Source organism: Lampetra planeri, chromosome 58 (genome assembly GCF_965212315.1).
Source record: "Lampetra planeri chromosome 58, kcLamPlan1.2.h2, whole genome shotgun sequence".
Lineage (NCBI taxonomy): Eukaryota > Metazoa > Chordata > Hyperoartia > Petromyzontiformes > Petromyzontidae > Lampetra > Lampetra planeri.
In genome coordinates, this window is record NC_136164.1 from 2,838,957 (window position 1) to 2,855,558 (window position 16,602).

The window sequence follows — 16,602 nt, forward strand, 5'->3', positions numbered from 1 at the left end:
AGTTACAGAGTGTTCCTGACGGGGCCTTTGACAGCCTGGGCAAGTTGGAGGTTCTGTCCATCAACGACAACCCCTGGGTATTGTGACTGTGCTGCTGGACGCGCCCTGGGCACGGTGCGTGCCAACTTCCCCATCTCCAGGCGGGGCTCGCTGCGTGCGCTGTGAATGTCGCCGTCACTCCACTCTCGTCTTCCCACCATGATGCGATGAATTGTCGATTATTTTATTACCTCGTGTTACCTACGTATTTTTGTTCATTTTCGTTTTTTTAATATAATTTTGATGGATGTGTTTGATTCGTTACCCGTCGTGTCCTATGTGCCTGCATCTAAAACATAAGTTCTCACAAATGCGATTGAAGACTTCATAACAATTATTAATTTGGAGAAATGTCTGTATATTACTCATAATGACATGTATACAGAATGTGTATGTGTAGGCCGGCGCACATGTACGTGTGTACATTCGAATGCACATGTAGTGTCCTTGTCCGTGTGTGTGTGTGTGCTTTAGTGGTGAGGAGCGGTGGTTAGCGCACTCTGCTACAAACCTGTAGACCCGAGTTCGATTCCTGCTCATGACCAACACCAGTGGCAATTATTTGAACCGGTCCTCGGCCTCCCCTAGGTCGACTCAGCCTCAAATGAGTACCTTGTGTGGTGTAAAATCATCGCCACTAGGGAGATAAAGGCGGCCAGGCGTGGTGCTGGCCGCCCACCCCCTTGTGTCCAGTGCCGGCCTTCACAGGTGCTCTCTAGCAGCACTTGCCCCAACAGTCTGAGAAAGCTATATGGGACATCTTTGTCTTGCCTTTTAGTGCTACACTGCGTCCCGCACCCAACCCTCCGAGTTAATTTCCTGGCTGCTCCCCACACCACTGAAATGGGGCATCTGCACTGACCCTGGGTCACCGCTAACTCGGCACTGCTTGCGCTGACATCTCTGCTTCTGGATCACGTCACTGTCTCGTGACATGACGCTGATATCACATTGGGAACATGCTGGGGAGTAAGAGACACCGATATTTTTAAACTCTGATCAATTTAACGAAGATTTCATTGCTCACTTTAGTACCATTGAGCATTCAATATTATAATATAAAATGCAATTTACATCTTCAGCGCGCATTGATATTGTTTTAAACGTTGTCATCGTGTAGTGGTGTAATATCAGTCAGCTGCAGAGTATTCCCAAAGGAGCGTTTGATAAGCTCACCAAGCTGGAAACGCTGCAGCTGCTAAACAATAAGCTACAGAGCGTTCCTGACGGGCAGGCGGACGCACGAACGAGGCCTCTGGTCAACCAACCCGCGTGAGCCACACGACGTGGAGACTCCTGTAGTCGTGACATTACAATAGTGCTGTAATGGCGAGCCTGAACGTGTCTTTTAAAGTGTTCATTATGTAACAAAGCTTCGAACTCGTGTCGGGCAGCAGGGGACACAGCCTAGATCTCCATCTACAAGATAAGAGCTGTCTTTGTATCATCAGCTTTGTCATGGCTTTATTACTGGCTTATCGCATCCACAAAAATTAAGTCTTTCTTGCAGAAATGTAATTAATGCAGTTACTTAATTTAATGAAACTATACTATATGTGACAGACCTGATTGAGTTAACTCTGCAGCTTAAGTTTCTCCCACCTCGCTTGTGTGACCACCTGAACACACAAAAAATCACCACATTAAATTTGACTCGTTGGCCCGTGGCCACATATACAACACTAAAGCTATGCTGCCTGCTGCACGCATTTCATTATATGCTTTTACTATCTTAACTCAAGAGGGAAGGTCAACCGCTGTAGGCCCCGCACCTTCCTCTTTAGGCCCAGCCCCTTCCTCTTTAGGCCCCGGTCTTTCCGGTCTTTCCTTATAATGACCAACCCTCTTGCTCGTTCCTCTGTCTCTGCCCCTTTCGGCTCCCGACTTTCCTGTTTAATAACCCGCCCCTTCATGTTGAGACCCGGCCCTCCCTCAGCACACAGAGGTGGAGTCCGTGGGCCGTTTTCTAAGACTCTATGATGCGCTATACTATTGTAAGGACAGTAAGGGGCCTAGTGGCCACAAATAAAGATTGCTGCGATGAGGACAGGCAGGGTCAAGTGAGGTAACTGGGTGAGGAGTCATGGCGGGGGTAGAGATGGAACCCACGAGGTGTTAGTGAAGCTAAGGAAATCTCCGACAGGAGAGCGTTCGGGACAAGGGGCGTGGCGGAGTAGAGGGGAGATAAAAGGCAGCGCGGAGAGAGGCTCAGGGCTGCTGTGGGGATTCGGGGTCCGGACCGTCGTCGCTGTCATCATGGTGGATCGCCCTCATCGTCTTGGAAGGCTGGGAAGGAAGTTATATATCTTCGCCGTGGCCACTACATCGACGGCTCCTATATAGTCAGTCAGCTATATAGTGAACGTCGTGTGGCAGCTCCATAGAGTCACCCAGTTGTATATCATCAACCTGCGTCCACCTGATGACATGTCATCGAGTCGGGTGGCCTGTAATGTATAAAACATATATATATAACTTAAGCAAGACAGCGTCTCTGAGTGCTACATTAGACTATTAAAGAGTTCATATTCTTTGGGTCTTTCGGTAAAGCCATGTAGACAGAAAAAATAACAAAAATATCGACGTTCCGCAACACAAGCGGTCGTCTTCAGGAAAAGGGGTTATTAAAGAGTTCTGAATATATTCTTCATCTCATGACATGACAATTGGGTAAAAATAAAACAAACAAATTAAACACGAGAGGTTACAGGGTGTTCCTGACGGGGCTTTTGACAGCCTAGGTAAGTTGGAGCTCCTAGATCTCCAGAACAACCCCTGGCATTGTGACTGTGCTGCTGAACGTGCCCCGCGACATGGTCCGCGTCAACTTCCTAATACCCAGACGGGGCCGGTGATTGATCTGGTTGCGTGTACTCTGGACTTGTGCTGCGAATGACACCATCACTCCTCCGTCAAATTTCGATGGTGGTTCGATGAATTGTCCATTCTTCAATTACCTCGTGTGTACTTGCTCGTTTTATTTGTTATTTTTTGTTTATTTCATTTGCATGGATGTGTTCGATTCGTTAACCGACATTTAACACAAGAGCAATATTTGCATATCATTTGCCTAAATCTAAAAACACAATCTCACACACGCGATTAAATGCATGTACCACAATCCTTAGTAATCAATATTAATTGATGATTTCATTGGACATTACTCATAATGACATGTATACGGGATGTGTATACGTGTTGAGACCCTGATTAATTGTAACTAACGTTGGTACCATTTAAGTATTCAATCTAACAATATAAAACATATTCAGCATGCAATTAATATTGTGCTAAACGTTGTTGATTATTGTGTAGGATTGTAATGTCAATCAGCTGCAGAGTATTCCAAAAGGAGCGTTTGATAAGCTCACCAACCTGCAAACGCTGGACCTGCGAAACAATGAGTTGCAGAGCGTTCCTCTCGGAAGCAAGAATGGGGCCTGGGGCACGAGTGCTGAACGGATTCATCACCATCACAACCCGTGGGCAGATAGCCCGCAGTCGGTGTCCGCTGCACATGTATTCATTTTTTTCCCACTTTCCTCTCTCGTGTGCCAATATGTTCAAGTAGTGCCACATCTTTATGGCACCAATCTCTTATGTCGTCGTCAAGACATTCTCTGTTAGGTCTTCCACTCTTTCCGCTTCCTCACATTTTTCCGAACAACAATTTATTTGTGTTCCTGTTCTTGTGCATCCTACATACGGGTCCAAAAAGTTCCAGCTGAACGCATTACACAATTTTATAAATCACGTAGGCCAGCGTTTCTCCCACCTGATGACGGAGACTTGTGTTGCCTCCGAAACGTCGTGATTTTTGATTTTATTTTATTTTATTTACATTCATTTTGATGTTTTACCTACGTGACTTTACCGAAAAAAAAACCTAAGAAGATGATTCCTTGCAGTCACGAAAGCTTCAAATCTAGAATTTCTCCCATTTCCAATTCCCTAGGGGATTTACTCAAGGGAATTTTCCGCCATTACTCTTTGATACGACTGCGTGTAAGGAGGATAGGCCCTGTTTGTCGTTGTGTTTGAGCAGTTGTGTGTTTGTGTCTTCTTTGTGGTTGGGTTTTTGTAGTTGTTTATGAGCGTTTGTACTTTCCGTGTGCATCTGTGTTGGCGTACTTTGTGCTCTATTGCTTTTTATGTTTAGTTTGTTGTCCTTGCCTTGCACCTCCGGTTGGCTACGTACGCTGCGAAAGACGTTCAACATACATGTATGATAGTGGTTCTTTGAATGATTTTTTTTGCGTTTGTTATGATTTAGTGTTGTGGATGAGCGGTTGTCGTTAATATTGTAGTTATTCCTAAAGATATAATAAACTATTGTAACATTAACAACTTTACATTCCCATATATTATCAACGTTTTATAACCTTTCTAACATGGTTAACGTTATCTACGCCTATACCATAAACTATTATAACGTCAACAACATTATGTTGTGCTTACCTCTGCAACGTGCACTCCTGTCTTGCGTGCTGCTGCTAAATGCCGAGTTAAGTTGACGGAGGTGGAGACCGATATAACGAACGAAGGTGTCCACCTCATCAGATGCGACGTTCGCCCTTCTCGATAGAGAGGCGCTGTTGCGGCAGATGGAGCATCCTTGGAATTTGGCGCCAAAATACCCGTTGCCACTGATTGGTTGGCGTGGTCGTGGCACTGATTACGTAATCTACAGCAACCTGTGACATGCCCGTCCACGTTCGTAAGGAGGTTGGGATGCACCCAGGATCTCGCCATGTCGTAACTCCGCATATTTGGTGCATTTGCATCTCGCTTGCCCGGTTAGATTTGAGCAACAACGATGTCTCACGCGATGTAAAGACGACTGTTGTAGGATAGTCACGAGAAGGGTATCTCATGCATGGCGTTCCTGAACGCGTCTTTGAAGTGTTAATTATTGGACAAAGCTTCGAACGCGTGTCAACAGCAGTGAACACACAGCCTAGATGTACAGCTACATGATTAGAGCTGTATTTTCATAATGGTATATTTCTTAATTAACTTTATATTCTCTTTGGCATTGTTTTACGACTGGTTTATCATAGTTACAATACGTCCTTCCGATAAGAATGCTTTTCATATTAAGCCAATAAACTGTACTATAAATGGCAATCTTGATTGAGTTACGCCTGCAGATTAACCAGCTCAAATCTCTCCCTCCTCGCGTGTTCGACTGCCTGACGGAACTAAACCCGTTGCCAATGACTACATGCACAGGAGATGCGATTATGTATTTATTTTTAGCAAATGACAGCTGCGAAAATTAGTTTAACATACATAAGTTGTAAAATGTCTTAAAAATGGGGTTTATTACTGGTGTATTACATTGACGATATGCCGAACATATAACACGAACATTCAATTCATGCCATAAACTCGTGAATGAGTTCCGCCTGCAGTATAACAGCTCGAGTGGTGTCCAGCGTCACGTGCTCCGCCACCTGACTGACCTCGCCCGTCCTGCATGAGTGGTAAATCGGGCGCACTTCAGAATGAGCGTCTTTATTTAGACTGCAGGAGGAATGCTATGAGATATGAAGCTCCTTTTCATAGATGTCCGGTTGGGGCAGGTCAGTAATTTACAATAGCGAACAATACAACAAACACAACTAATACTAAAAATGCAACAAACATTACAACACACACAACAAATACTAAAGACACAAACAATACAACACACACAACTAATACTAAACACACAGCAAACAATACTTTATTTGTTGCGTGTGTTGATGGTCTCAGCCCGGTCACTTGCTAGAACTGCTCAAGACTGCCATCACATTAAGTTTGATTCTAGATTGAATTCTACATAACGCCACCACTGAAAGTGCACGTACATTGTGTGTGTGTGTATATAGATAGGTTTAGCCATAATTCAACGAGCGGAGGTAGGTCTGTGATATCTGCATCCGTGGGTCATATTCTAAAGACGAAGATATCTGAACGGATCCTTCATCTCACGGCACGACTGATGACACATTCGGGATGAACTAGAGATACATTATATATATATATTGTTTGAAGACGTTGCTTTATTCCAACACATTTTTTTACAAGACCAAACTTCATGTAAGCCTGTAGAGTAGAGATGACAAACCTGAACGAGCTATATCTGCAGTATAACCAGCTCAAGTCTCTCCCATCTGGCGTGTTCGACCGTCTGACTAAACTCACCCGCCTGGAAATGAACGGCAATCAGCTGCGCGTTACTCCGCAGCGCGCCACGAGCACTGCGATCGGCCTCCCAATGTCTAGTGGCCGCTGCTGCGTTGCTCAGTGGTTTGTGGCTGCAGCAGCGGCGGATTGTACCTCAATGTTCCATCCTTCAGTGATTGATTCAGGTTTGAAATAACAGCAAGTTTTTATATCTCGTGATCCAGGAAAGCCCGATACTGCGTTTCACGACTGTTTGTCGGCTGTGTCCTGCGTTAGGATTGCTGTCGGGATGTTGTGATGGTTAGTCCACTGGACTTGTCACTTCAGTTTAAACAATGAGGACGTTTCTTCAACAAACTAGACTCGGAGAACCGTGACTTTGTTTGAGAGAATTTTTCCGGCCTGCACGATGTTATGATGGATGGGGCTTTCTCGTCAACAGATTTGTGAAGACCGCATAGCCACGTGGTGGGTTCACCGATATTGGGGCCACCTCTCATCAAACGCACTCCAGCGGCAGGGCCCTCCACCTGGTTATTGTCCAATGCCAGTGTTGTAAGCTCGGTAAGGAGATAAAATACATCATTCGGGAGACTCTGTAATTGGTTGGCGTAGAGGCTCAGTTGGCTAATTAGTGATTCTCAAATTAAGCTAACGCACGGATAGACCCCCCTTCTAAATATCCACAATATATACTGATTTCGAGATACAGAACGGATGTTTACTTATTTATTTTCGTATTACTTAAAGTCCTGGACTACTCCGGATCAACGCATACACAAGTGTTATAATGATTAGTATTTTGCTTATCGACGCAGCCTACTGATTAAGATGAATGTGCTGAACACATCCCTAGTATTTATACACCAACTTACGTCATGTTTGTCGATAGGCCCTATCGTGTTCATATTGGGTCTTACATTTTACATTTCCATTACAGACACCGGCTTGTGCTCAAATCACGAATACAGCCTGCGTAATGAGCCGCACAATGTACAGAATATATAATTATCATTATTGTACTGCAGTCCTATCGACTTCTTGGAATGTGGTTAGCAGTGCCTCTGGTATAGGACAATCAGCTTCAAGGATAACGCTTCCATTATTATCTAAACATATTTGCTTTCATGTTTTACCAGAAGTACGTGTGGTTAATGCACACTTGATGACTTGCAATGGCTCTTGTCTATTTGGTGTCTGAACATATTAACACCTCCTCTGTTATTGCCAGAAAGGGTAAAGCCGAATCATTTTTCATCATTCACAATATGCATCGTGAGTGGACACGGGACGGTGGCGGGGAGCCTCACTCTCGTGAGACATCGGGGTGCAGTCCGGTCAACCCACCCTCACAACCAACACGGCGTGGGGAGTACACACAGATGTTAGGAATCAAAACTTTTATATTTTATTTCGATCATCACTCTTGGAAAATCAAAAACAAGCGTTATTAGTTAGGCTCTCATTCAAAACAATGAAGTTCAAATTCGTTTTGTGCTCATTTGTTATCCCCATAACGAGTAGGAAGATCACAAGAGATGCGCAGCATTTGCATGCCGCACCTGGACAAGTTATACCTGGGCCAGAATCAACTAAAGTCTCTCCCGGAGCGTGTGTTTGACAGGCTCACTAAACTCACACTGCTGGACCTGCAGCAGAATCAGCTGCAGAGAACGCTGCTGCCAGGACTCGAGGGGATCACAGAGGCCCGTCAGTTTTTCTCCCTGCATCATGAGCTGAGAAAAACTCAAAGTATCTATGTATGTTGGACTTCTTTCCCACCGTACGTAGCCAAGGCTTTATAAGGGAAAGGCTCGTGTTGCAGGCACCTCTAAAAATGGACCATGACTCGAAATGGTTAACCTACCTAACATGCTATGCATGTGTTTTGATGTTGTTGAAGACCGTGTTGGTGGGTGAGGTGGCACGATGCACGGTGGACCAGGAAACCAGAATATAACTTCCGGCTCGAGCTAACAATCTCCCTTCACCAAACCGCATTGACCAGGGTGGTGAAGTATGGCCAAACAAGCCCTGCCAACATGGTTTGTGGTGGCCTTATTAATTCCGCAGTCAATTGACAAAGCCCAGTAAAAATACCATTAATGTATTACGTATCAAAAGAAACCCCTATATATAGCCATAAAAATAACCGATGTGTGATTTTAGCGCTTGCATCGGCAGTGCCTGGATGATGGCAGCTGTTCTACACTGCAGCTGTCTCGAGTTGGCCATACGAGCACGGCTCGTCACGAGGCACGGCTGCTGCCCACAGTAACATGACAAGTCAGATCAACTAACACGAGCTTGAAAAAAAAGTTAAGTGAAAACCATAGTTTATCTTGCTGATGGAAGCTACAGAATCATCATAAGAATCTCCATTTATACTAGAGGAATCAGATAAGCTATGAGGCTCTTTTTCGCAGATGTCTAGTAGGGGCATGGGGTAAAAAAAGTTACAACAACAAATGATCCAAAAAGACGATAGGAGTGCGAAATATTTGAAGGTGAACAAACCACTAATAAATGACCATGCCGTATTTTGACCAAATTTTACTTCAAAATTAGACAAAACCAAGGCCAATTTAGTCCGTACCGTTGATTGTCACTACGTTTGGGTTAGAAGCAAGGAGACCAGATCTGGATTGTGGGGTCCATACTCGTCGCAGCAGAGCAACATTCGGAACTCAACGACACCGACTCTGATACAGCAGCAGCAGCAAGGATTCATGCTGAATCGTCATTAACGTAATCGCACAGTGCATCGTGTTAATCGCATTAGATAGTAAAACACGTTGCTGTCTCTTGCGCCGTACAGCTATACCTGTACCAGAACCAGCTAAAGTCTCTCCCGCCAGCGGTGTTTGACAGTCTGACTCAACTCACCTGGCTCGACCTGCGTGAAAATCAGCTGCAGAGAAAGCTCCCAGTGGCTAAAACGACGTTTTACCAAAAACCTGTTCTAATTATGATTAACTTATTTATCCATGAGAGCTAAACTCAATCGTTGGATGATTTTCAGGGTGATCCAGCATTTTGTTTTTATGTTAAGATGTGCTCAGCTCATTTATAATGAGTGTTTATGCGATGATGTTGAGCAGATTGGAGTGCGATTGGGAAAAGCATCTTGGTAGTGAAACGCAACGTCCCGCGTTCGCCAACGTGATGCACAGAAGCAAAGAGAGTAGGTCCCTGCTTGGAATGAAACTGAGAGACAGAAAGATGAGCACGTGGATTAAATAACAAATGCAAGGGAAAGTCATCGTATTTACAGTTCAGTGCATTAAGCGGGCTTGGACAGGACACGTCGCGAACAGAGATGATGACTGATGGTCAGTAATTGAGTTTACGTTCATTTTGATTTGCCCCACGGACGACGATCTCGTTTAGCCAGCACGGGAGATCCGCAGTGCCGCCGCGTCAGCACAGCAGCAGCAGCAGCACCAACAACAACGACGACGACGACAACAACGTCGGCATTGCAGAGACGGAGGAGAGAGGGTCCTTCAATAATATCGCACAACTCTCACACGAGGTAGCATCGCGAGCCAGTCCGTGTGGAGGTGGCAACGGCTCGGAGACTTTCATCCAGCAGTGGAATCACCATAGCTGATGATCATGGTGATGATTCTGTCGCCTCTGTCACTCGAGTTACGCGAATTAATTTATTGTTTCCTGTTCCAAATTGCTGCTCGTTCATTGTTGATGACTTTTCTTATCTTTCTATTTTTGTCTTCTCTCTAGTGAGGCAGACATGGGTAAAACACACAGTGTAGTGGATCTGGATAAGGCGGCCATCCTCTATGACAGCTCGCGGACAGATGGTCAGGGAAATCGTAAAGGGCGATGGGAATCTGCTGCTACCCGGAGTTCTGCATGTAACCTCTGAAACATATCTGCCAGCTGATCCCAGCTGATTCCAGCCTATTGAGAGTTCAGACAATTTTGTTCAGTTGTGGAGGACGCTCGAGAACGCCCCCCGCATGCTGTGCACTCTACAATGTTTGTGCGTCGTGGTACTGAGCGAAGCTTTTAAGACTGCGTATTTGTAGATATTGCAAATACATTACCCAATGTTGCGCAACTCGAAACGAGTTTGAGAGAGTGATTGTAATTGTAACAGAAAACGAGGTTTTCGTGCAACAAATTAAAACCCACATTTACATGTAAATAGCAACGTCAAAAAGGGTGGATTGTAACTCGTTAACTAAGAAGTATGGGATTTTATTTAAAGAGCAAATCCTGGAAGGCAACCAGCTTCAAACTCTCCCCGCTGGAGTGTTCAACTCTCTAGCAGAGCTCAAAACACTTGGGCTGGAGAAAAACCAGCTATGGGTTCTACCAACCGGAGCGGTCTGACGGCTGAGCACAATGACGCTTTGGGGAGCGCTGTGATGGTTAACAAATGGGGAGATCATTGACTTGGGCAAGAATATGTTCCACAGGCGGTCAACAGAGCGCCACAATAGTGCAAAGATAGCAAACTACTTCATGAGTGATTATTATCTGTCCTGTTACATTTGGATCAGGAAACGTGGACATTGAGAAATGCTGGAACAAAAGCTGATCGATGCATAAACAAAGCATCTAAGGGCGCGTGCTTAGAATTTTAATGAGAGACAATGAGAGGAGCACGTGATTTAGAGAACATAGCCACATTAAAGACATCACGCTCGCTGCTAATAAAATGTATTTGGAAATCGAGAAGCAATTATCGAATCGAATAATGGTGAGAGATGGTCGCTGCTTGGGGAGGTCTTCATCCAGCAGTGGAGCAGCTATGGCTGAAGATGATGATGATTATGAGAATGATATGGGTACAATAAATACACTGTGACAGAATAGGCCATACTGAACATATGTAAATGCATAATTAATCAATGTACTCATCAACGACAAACAGGTTCCTGTACAACACGTTCCATTAACTAAGGAGCAGGATATCAGCTAATCAGCGAATCCTGGAAGGCAACCGGATTGAAACTATCCTTGCTGGAGTATTCGATCCTCTCACTGAGCTCAAAACACTTGGGTTGCAGAACAACCAAATCGGGGCTCTACCACGTGGAGTTGTTTGATCGCTGGTCTCACTCGTGCACGAGGGCTGAGGGCTTCAGTTGTGAACACTGCTTTGGACGAGGTCGGCAATATTGCATGGGCAGCCGGCACATGCGATTTGTTGGACAATGTTCTATTTTGTATCATCACCACTATCATCATCATCATCAGTGGAAGATGGCAGCCTTCACGCGGCCCACTCTATTAAGTGAGAAATCATCGATACCCCCGTCTCCAAAGGAACAGCATAAGCCACGCGGTTGTCCGGGCTTGATCACCTGAACGTGACATTGTTGAATGTAGTGTGAAACTGTAAGTTGTTCCTCTGCATCTGAAGAATAAGATCACCAGCATCATCAGCCATGGTATATCCACTGCTGGATAACGGCGTCTCCAAGATGTCGCCGTCTTTATCAGTCCCACAGTGGCCGAGCTGGGCCCTGCACACGATCTGAATCCATCGCTCCGTCTCCTTGACCGCCGTCTTCTCGGGCGCATCCCCTCAGTGTGGACTACGGGGACAGCGCTCCCCATAGCGTCCAGCTGCCCCGCCCAAGCCCATTCACTTGTATCAAGCGTCGATCATGAGGATTAAGTATTTCACCTGCGAATGTTCTTCATCCCATGTGTTCCTCTTCCTGCCGCTCAGTCAAACACGCACTTCTCGCTGCTTCGTTCCCCTCTCGAACATGTGGCGGATGTCTTCATCACCATTGGTGGTGCACATCTCGAAGGCGATGTGGGTAATGCGCTCAGTCTGCCGCGTGGAGAGGACACGTGCGGCCCGTAGCGTGAAACTGCCGTGCGCAATGAAAATCCCGCGGCGAGTAGCAACGCCCGGGGCCCTGCACGGAACGGGAATTCACAACTGCTGCAGTCCCACTGGTTTGCGTAGAGAAGGATCGTCTGCAGGTTAGTAGAGCTCTTCATTATTCATCATAAGTCATTGCCCGTCGTCTACATAGATCGTTATCATAACTCATGATCACGGGTGTTATTGTACGCATTCATTCGCTTTTATTCCAGGAGGTTACATGACCATCAGATGATTTTGCTCTTGCATCACTCTATGTTCACACTATTTGCCTTCGACAATTTCACCAGGAATGTACCTGACAACTCAATAACTAAGCAGAGTTGAGCCTGGATAGTGCTTACACCAGACGACCATCATGCACAACAGTCGTTTGTCGGCTTCTGCTGGGCTGCGTAGTGGGCAGTAGAGAGCGGTGACATCTTATATTTATAGAGCGACTTATCCAGCAGTGCATTGACGATGGCCTAAGATGAAAATGATAGTCAACTCTCGATTATCCAGGAGTGGATTGATCCACTCTAGTCACTGTATAAACATTAATGCGCAAACAATACACGTCACTGCGACAACCTCATTATCATCACAATGTTTGTTAAGTGAATCACCCCCCACGACCCGCGTGACGTGGGGAGGCCTTCGTCCAGCAGTGGATAGATCGTGGCTGATGATGATGACGACTTAATGGGAACCCAGTGATTCCTTCACGCGTGACGCAGATTCCCCGAGGCTCTGTGCAAGAAGAGACGCTGCCGTGGGGTGATGGACAATGACGCTCAACTTGGAGCCTCATAGATCCTCGCTTCGATCTCTAGATGAAATGTTTATGGTGCAATGCATAAATGAATGATTGTTATTTTTTTATTATTCACATTTATATTTTTGTACGAATCCATTATATGAATGTAAGCGCATTTATGAAGCAATGTTATTCTCGTGTAATGAGGAACATTTGCTCAACCTGGACTACAACCAGCTGCAGACTCTTCCCGTGGGAGTGTTCAGTCAACTCAGGGAGCTGGGAACCTGGTCCCCGTTAGGGAGCAGCTGAAGTCATTGATGCGGCACGGCCTGACGGGTACTTTGCGTTGTATCCTGGTCCAAGTCTCTAGCTTGAAGGTACACGGATATGAATATGTATCTTATATTATTTTATATTTATAGAGTCCCTTAGCGCAAGGCGCTTTGCATAGTTTAAAGTCGGTAACAGATCGAGTGACTTAAAAAGGGTGGTCACGGGTCGAAAAATGAGTGACCGTGGAAGGGGACACGTGGGGGTCACGGAAGGCTACCAGGGGAGGGACGGGACGTGCTGGAGGGGCGAGGGGGAGGAAGAGCAAGGGAATGGGCAACGGGGAAGAGGCGAAGGTTGAAGAGAGGAACGAACGGAGGTTAAGGAGGGGGACTGCTTAGAGTCTATGGACAGTGCTGAGTTGATGGGCAGTGCTGAGTCTATGGGCAGTGTTGAGTTGATGGGCAGTTGAGTTGATGGGCAGTTGAGTTGATGGGCAGTGCTGAGTCTATGGGCAGTGCTGAGTTGATGGGCAGTTGAGTTGATGGGCAGTGCTGAGTCTATGGACAGTGCTGAGTCTATGGGCAGTGCTGAGTTGATGGGCAGTGCTGAGTCTATGGACAGTGCTGAGTTGATGGGCAGTGCTGAGTTGATGGGCAGTGCTGAGTCTATGGGTAGTGCTGAGTTGATGGGCAGTGCTGAGTCTTTGGGCAGTCCTGAGTCTATGGGCAGTGCTGAGTCTATGGGCAGTGCTGCTCAATGTAGAGGGGGAAATGATTCAGTTGAGTGATGCAAGAGGGAGAAAGATGAGAAAGATAGAACACTACTGGAACACGACTATTTACCCAAGAATGTCAGTGTGTAACGCGCGTGACGTCACTCCACGTCGAACAGCCCCCCTCATTAATAATCATGAGTGGGTGATGTCACTCCGCATGGAGAACCCCCCTCAATAATCATGAACAGGTGACGTCACTCCACATCGAACAGCTCCCCTCATTAATAATCATGAACAGGTGACGTACTCCAAGTGGACACCCTTCCGCCATTAATAATAATTAGCGGATGACGTCACTCCACATGCGGGGGCGAGTCGCCTCCTCCCCCCGTCCTCGGCGTCAACTGACAACCCTCACCACAAAGGCAGAACCCTCACGTCACGCGATCTCCGTCACGCTGTTGACACATCGAAGTAAAAATGACGTCATGATAAGCAAGGGATTATAACCTTTAAATGAAATAAGTCCGTGTCACCGCGGCCTTACAAATTGCACACAAAAGGATGCAATGAATATCACGTCGCGGTCCGTCTTATCGCTTGAATGTTTCAGATTTACTGCAATGCACCCGTCCTCGGACGGGCTATAGGCTCGTCATCACAATGTTTGTTTAGTGAATCACCCCCCACGAGCCGCGTGGCGTGGGGAGGCCTTCGTCCAGCAGTGGATAAATCGTGGCTGATGATGATGATGACTTAATGGGAACCCAGTGATTCCTTCACGTGTGACGCAGATTCTACCGAGGCTCTATGCAAGAAGGGACGCTGCCGTGGGGTGATGGACAATGACGCTCAACTTGAAACTTCATAGATCCTCGCTTCGACCTCTTGATTAAATGTTTATGGTGCAATGCATAAATGCATTATCATTATTATTATTTTACTCGAATTTATATTTTTGTACAAATCCATTATGTGAATGTGAGCGCATTTATGAAGCAATGTTATTCTCGTGTAATGAGGAACATTTGCTCAACCTGGACTCCAACCAGCTGCAGACTCTTCCCGTGGGAGTGTTCAGTCAACTCAGGAGCTGGGAACCTGGTCCCCGTTAGGGAGCAGCTGAAGTCATTGCTGCGGCACGGCCTGACGGGTACTTTGCGTTGTATCCTGGTCCAAGTCTCTCGCTTGAAGGTACACGGATATTAATATGTATCTTATATTATTTTATATTTATAGAGTCCCTTAGCGCAAGGCGCTTTGCATAGTTTAAAGTCGGTAACAGATCGAGTGACTTATAAAGGGTGGACACGGGTCGAGAAATGAGTGACCGTGACAGGGGACACGTGCGGGTCACGGAAGGCTACCAGGGGAGGGACGGGACGTGGTGGAGGGGCGAGGGGGAGGAAGAGCAAGGGAATGGCCAAAGGGGAAGAGGGGAGGATTGAAGAGAGGAACGAACGGAGGTTAAGGAGGGAGACTGCTTAATGTACAGGGGCAAGCGTTGAGTTGATGGGCAGTGCTGAGTCTATGGGCAGTGCTGCTCAATGTAGAGGGGGACATTATTCAATGGAGTGATGCAAGGAGGGAGAAAGATGGAACACGGGATTGGGCACAAGCAGGAGGAGGAGCACGCCGATAACGAGGTTGGTTTGCCCATACTTCACCGCGGTGTGTCGATTAAGCATGGTGGCGTATTCACCTGTGCCATGAATGCATCTCCAGCTTGGCCAAACAAAATTAAAAGTGCGAGCGGCAAGTTTTATGCACTTTTTGGTGACCGGGTTAAGATCGCCAAACTCTCTCCTTGTCAGAACCAAACTTAGTGGCTGGACCCAGGTGAACCCAGGTGAACCCGGGTGAACCTAGGTGAACTCAGGTGAACCCAGGTGAACCCGGGTGAGTGTTCTGTCTCGTTCGGGCCTTGAGCGTCAATGTAGCACTTCCACATAATCCGCACACAGCAAGTTGTAAACAATAACAACAACAATACTACTACGTTCTTAAACCTACCGTGGCCTCCGATTAGCACAGTCGGCTACGTACGATGCGAAAGAAGGTCAGCATACATTCGATGATTGTTGCATCATGAACAAAGACATTTTATATCGATACATCCTTTACATATTTTGTCACGTGGCCCACATGTCGAAGGAGTTTCGTGATGGATTAGTAATGTGATATTTTGCAACGTGAAATGTTTTGTTTATATATACATTAAATTGCATGTGCAGGAGACGCGTGCATGCACAAAGCGGCGGCTCTCCTTGTTAACGGTACCTCATGAAACGACCACCAGCTGACAAGGGTCGTCTCCGGGCGTTCGCACGCGTCGCTCAGCTCGTGTTCCCTGTCCGTGAGCGAGGCGACAGTCGGGCGGCCACTGCACCACTTGGGCGCTCTTGAGACTCGTCGGTAGAGAGTTGCGTCCCCTGCGATGTTGAGTGCGTTGGGCCGGCACGGACCCATCCTAAGCAGGCACAGCAGGGACAGGCGTCACCCTGCCCCCAGTGCGCAGCGAATGGACCCTCGCCCCCTGCTGATGAAAATCGCGCTCCTCTTATCGTCGTCAATCTACTGCCCGGTCGAGGTTTTCCAGGGCGGGCTTGGCAATCAAAAGTGGTTTCCAGGACCCGTTTAGATATCGCAGTGGCTATCTTTAAATCCAGGCTTAAGACCTGTTATATAGATATATATAATTTAGCCTTCTGATTTTACTCTGGAATCGTATGATTGTTTTAATATTGTATTCACTTGTTTCTTTGTTCTAGATTAGAAGTTTTCATGACT

General features: G+C 46.4%; 1 long non-coding RNA gene across 2 annotated transcripts in view; it reads right to left on the bottom strand.

The window, feature by feature from the left end:
• LOC144735995 (uncharacterized) overlaps positions 1–16,602 on the bottom strand; it is a 39,791-nt gene that overhangs the window by 20,104 nt on the left and 3,085 nt on the right. Inside the window, exon 2 of one of the 2 annotated variants that reach the window (XR_013588708.1) lies at positions 16,093–16,282. This is a non-coding gene — a long non-coding RNA (uncharacterized LOC144735995). Of the gene's footprint in view, positions 1–10,798; positions 16,283–16,602 lie in introns of those variants that run through there. The other variant, XR_013588709.1, reaches the window with a different exon arrangement.